Source organism: Centruroides sculpturatus, unplaced genomic scaffold (assembly GCF_000671375.1).
Source record: "Centruroides sculpturatus isolate CEXI.00-Female unplaced genomic scaffold, Cexi_2.0 scaffold1748, whole genome shotgun sequence".
Classification (NCBI taxonomy): domain Eukaryota; kingdom Metazoa; phylum Arthropoda; class Arachnida; order Scorpiones; family Buthidae; genus Centruroides; species Centruroides sculpturatus.
In genome coordinates this window covers 49,134-55,133 of record NW_019385853.1, presented here as the reverse complement: position 1 = coordinate 55,133, position 6,000 = coordinate 49,134, and positions in this window count along the sequence as shown.

Below are 6,000 nucleotides of genomic sequence, written 5' to 3'. Positions count from 1 at the left end.
ACTAAGCTGAGGGGGCTTAGCCACTTCACAGCACTCTGTAATTATGGTTCTGGACAGTAGTCAAAAGAAAAGTAATATCTTTGATCTAATTATAAATAAAAATGATGAAATGGAAGAGTGGTTAGATTATTACAGTGAATAGGTTAAGTAAATAAGAAAAGAATTTATAATATTAAAGCAATAATCAATCATGAAAGAACTGAGCATAAATTTATAGGAAATGCAAGAAATTTAAAAAATAATACAAAAATCACATGGAAGATTATATACATAAGATATAAGAATATAGAGATTTTTTTAAAACTTTTTGCCCTGTGGGCACTAAGAGGGCCTAATTTTAGCAAGCTCATTATACGTTCAGCCAAGCCCGCAATGGGGCAGCCGGGTGCTGAGGGATGGAGCTCAACTTATCCAGATGGACCACTCCCAAAAAATTTTTGGAGTTTTTTACCCGTCTGGATTTGATTCCAGGCAGTGGCTACCATCTTAGTGACTTGGCCATCTGGCCACCTTCACAGAAATGTCTAAAGTAATGACAAAAACTGCCTTAGACAAAACAATAAAATTAAGAGGAATGTACTGTACTGTACATACAAATTAGCCTACTTAGAAAATCTTCAATGAAGATTTTATTGCTAAGAAATAATAAAGAAAAGCATTAAGTAATTTTTAATAAATATAAAATATAAGTAACTNCACAATAATCAGATGGCATGAAATGGCACAATTTTATTGGTCAAGTACACAGTAATTAAAATTATTATATATTAAATTTTTTAAGATATCATTTTTTTCTAATGTTAGCTCTAACAAACTGTTCCATTCACAGCTGAATATCAAATGGTAATCTGACAATGAATCAAATTTTGCAAAAAATGAACTAAATATTTAAACTTGGCATCCTTGAAAACCACTTAAAACATATTTTGTGCTTGCCGGTAACCTTGTATTATGTAACTTTCCTATTCATTCCTTAATTTTGAGAATGGGACAGATGAAAGTTGAGACAAGACATGGAAATTATAAGAGAAAGAGGACCAGATTAATTATATATGAACTTCCAATTTGAACTGCGAGTCACATTATTTCAAATCAAAAATTTTTCCCTGAACGAAGTTAGATACATAACCGACACAACTCTATTGCTAACAGGAAAAGTATGATGTACAAGGCAAAACATTATTACACTCCAAGCAGGCAAGTGCTATGTGCTACCTGTCACAGTAACGGCATAATGGGTCATCTATTTTCCACTATAATATTGTCGCAGTAATTCAATGAATATAATGTCTAGATATTATATTCACTGAATTACATTAGAATAGACATTTATCATTTATTTATTTACATTTGAATAGACATTATCTTTTTTGTAAGAATTATATTTAGTTAATTATTTTGTTAAATTTTTTTCCAATAGATGGTCCTACATGTAAAGCCAGCAATCAAATGTAAACAGAAATGAATTGATATATAGAAATCCAATCAATAATTTAAAGTGGAATGTACAACATTATCTAAGTTAGAAGTATTTAAATGTAAGTGCTGAGTTTCATAGCAATCAGTCAAATGGCCTAGATATGCATAGCAAACAAACAAACAAACACCCTCATTTATATATATATATATATATTATTCTAAAATTTAATATAAATATATAAAAGTAGGCAGTTATGCCATCATCCTGTATTAAATTTAATAAGATATTTACATTCTGTCATTGTCATTTTATTAAAAATCTAATCTAATAATTTTTCTCATGTATTACAATTTGATTTTTTTCTGTTGTGTATTTTGAGTTTGATAAAATGCCAGAATATGTGTAAAAAATTCTGCAATGAGTTGCTTAACTTTCCCAGAGAAAAATATTTATGTTTAAGAAGCACTAAGATGCATTAGCACAAAGTTAAAATTGTGTGTAGTGCCATCTGTTATGAGATTTTATTAAAAAATAACTTTTATACTATTACTTAATATTAAAAAAAGTTTAAAGACTTAATTTTGAGAGTAGAGACGAGTATTTATAAAAAATAACAAATGCCAATAACAAGTGAAATTTTCCTTAAATCCAATTCCACTCGAGATACTATGCATAACCCCCCTCTAACTTCTCACTCCTCAACCTTTAACCACCAAAATTTAATAGCAACAATGCTCCTAATATACAACTTACCACACCAAATTTTTATATTAATTAATCTTTACCCCATCTTGAGTTATTAAATAAAATAGATACCAATATACAGGCACATACACACAAACACACTGAATTTTTTTCTCATTTTTTTTAAAGTTTTTTGAGTTCAGGGGTAACCAAATGCTGAGATTTGCAAAAACTCCAGAGCATAAAACTTGACACAATTACAATACTTTCTTTTGTTATATACGTAACAGCTGGGAAAGTAAAATTCATGCAAAAATATAATTAATGTCAAATATTACCGATTCACAAATTGAACTGTACAGATTAATTTAATTTTATAATTATTAATTTAACTTAATTTTATAATTATTTAAAATTAAAATTAATACTTAAAAATGTAATATTTAACTTAATAAATTAAAATTTTTAAAAATATTTTATAGCAACAGTTATCAATTTGCAATAAACTTACCAAGACTTCGACAATTGAACCAAGGGCACAAGGATCGATTCCTGAGAACAGGATTTTGGAAATGTCAGGTTGCACACAAATTTTAAGTGGACAGCAACTAATCATTTCCTCTTCACAATAAACAATTAACTAGAAAATGCAAACAAAAAAGTACATATCAAAATATTTTATAATATATAAAAATTATAATTTATAGACTTTTCAATAGTGAAATTTCAATGCCAAAAAGGAAAATGTGTCAAATCATAAAATTTGAGAAAAGGTAGATATGCCTGAGATAATAAGTTAATGATCAAAAATAAAAGCAAGAGATACCAAGTAGGATCATTCACTTAATAATAAATGTGCACACAAAGCACAACAATACACAATCAACAGCATTGTCAATCATTGCTCAAAGTGTTTTGTGTCATGTAGATAACTTGTGCATACAAAACATTTCTTCTAGTAAAAGTAAGGCTTCTTAAAGCTTGTTAAAGTAAGTTACCAAAAACAAAATTAAAGAGAAAAATACATTCTACAGAAGATTTTTATGTAAAAACATTAAAGAAGAAAAGAGTTCTAGAGATAAATAAATGCAAAAGCAAAAAATACAAACGTTTTATTTATTATTTTTGCAAGATCTTTATAACATGCTTATTTCAGCATTTATTACATTTCTATACATTCTATGAAAACAAATACTTTAAACACAGTTTCTACTGTCCTACTATCAGTACACATTACTTAAGTTTTGGGACTTGGTTCACTGAGAACAGGTCACAGAAGTGTAATTTTTCAGGAGCCCAAAAGCTACTTTTTATGATATAATTATTAGCTTATTACAAATTGGACATCCTACCTTTGAGAATATGTTAAAAATCTTAATGATTACAATTTGGACATGCACTTTTAAAGAATTGGATACAGCTAATTCATTAGAATACTGAAGCCACAAAATAGTCAATTCTGTGAAAAATATGACATATACTCTTAGTGAATCATGCTCCAGAATTAGATTATAAAGATATCAGCTTTAATTTTCAAAGCATACAGGAATATTCTAGATCTTAAAGATCCGTAATTGTATTCAAAGGTATGTTTTTTCAAGTATTTAAATATTATTCTGGCTTGGATTCTACTAATCTTAAAGGTAAAAAAAAATACTTTTATTAAAATTATTTTAAAATTTTTAAAATTAAATTAAAATTAATTCTTTTATAAAAACCTCCTTTGGTTTATATTAATATTAATATAAACATTTTCATTGATCATTTTATAAACTTACATCATTTTTTTTCTCTAGCAATTCAATAAAATCTTTTTCATCTTTGTAAAGAAATTTCAAAAACAATATAACATACAAAAAACTTTCATTTCTTAAAAATAAAAGTAAGTAATCATAGCGTTAAGTCTATCAAAAACAGATTATATTAAATGCATCTTATACTTAAGACAAGATTTTTGCAAGCAAGATAAAAACATTGATGCAAAATTACTCAAATTAAATCATCTAACGCAAACTAAATTTTCTAAAGATTGGAGTCTTAAAGTTTTATTATGATATAACAGACATAATTTATAACAAAGCATATTAAATTACAAAAAAATTTAATCATCTGTAATAGGAATTTTTTACTGATGAAACGCTTTGCTATTACAATAAACAACTTAATTTTGTGGCCATAACAGCTGATAATTTATAAATATAATTAAATTTCTTTGAAAAGAATTAAATTTTCACTCTTTCTTAAATTATTTCGTATTAAAATAAGCATTTAACAAATTATTTATATGAGTTATATGTTACAACTCAAACATTTTAAAGTCATTAAAAAAATCCACAAGCCTAATCATGAGAATATTTTATTACCCAGTGCATCTATTACTAAGTTATATAAATATTATTAAAATTATAGTTTATTTACAGTAAAATTAATAAACCATTTAAAACATTAAAAAATTCTAACAAATTAATTACTTAGAATCAAATTATAATTTCTATCTACTTAGAAGTAACATTAATTAGATTTGTTATTTTCACAGTTTCAAAAAGAGAATTCCTTTCTTTCTGATTTGATATTTCATTATGCTGGGATGTAAAAGTCCATACACTACAGCCATTTTTTATACTTTTATTATTAAATTATTTATAAAAATTAATTTTATTTTTAGTCTTTCTACCCTGTGAGCAATAAGAGGCACTTTTTCAGGTTCATTGTGGGTTTGGCTAGGCCTACAGTGGGATGGCTGAGTGGTAAAGGATAGAACCTGACATATCTGGGACAAACCACTCATGAAAATTTCTTGGTTGCTTTTCTGGATTCAATTATGGACTGAAAGCAGGAGCTTATGCTAGACCAGAGCATAGGCTGACACCTTAACTACCTCAGCCACCTGTCCAGCTAATATTTTTCCAATTATGAGTAATTTGTATTGTACNTAAAAAAAAAAAATGCTACTGAAATTATATGTAAACATTGAATTTAAATAAATGTATAAGCAATAATTTAAGAAAAACATTAAAAAATTTGTAATAAAAAGTCATAAAATCATCATGAGCAATTTAGTAACCTAAAAAAATGTAATATTATATCATTAGCTAATCATTAATTGTTATAAAATTATAATAAAACTATAAGAAACTAAGAATATTTATTCAGCTCAATTGAAATACCATCCTAAACTATGTATATGCAATCAGAATTGTAGATATCCAAAAGTAAACAGGAAAATATCCAAAAGAATCATACATCTAAGAGTGATTCTTCTCAAGGTATCCGTTTCCAAAGTTTAGTTATTAAAGCACATCTCTTATGGACTATGTATACCCAAAAGAGATGTACTGATTTTTCTGTAAACCATAACAGAAATGAAATAAAGTTCTTAAGGATTAAAAATAATTTACAGTGGCTCAAAATGAAAAATGACTTGAAACATATCATAGATTGGATTATACTATATATTATGGATATCATGGATTATTTGAGCAGAGGTTCTCCACCATAATGCATCAACATCTTTACACAAATGTTTTTCTTGCATCTGTTATGACTTATTATATTCTATAATGCATGAATATTATCTGTGTGTTGATCGCATTTTCACTACATTGCACATTCTAACAATTATAATTTTGATCAAAGATACTGAGAAACAAGATATTGAAATAAAATGTATATACTGTATAAGAAATATCTGCATTAATATTTCATTAACTTATTATTGCAGGGTCAACAACAACAACCAGTTTTCAATTTACTTTTACTTCAAAAATCAAACTAAAGCTATTCAAATATGTTATTAATGATTTTGGCCTTATCTCTGACAGTTCAAGTATATGTTCGAGTACATCTCTTAGTTCTGTTCCATTGCTATCTTAATAATAATATATTTGTTCAATTAT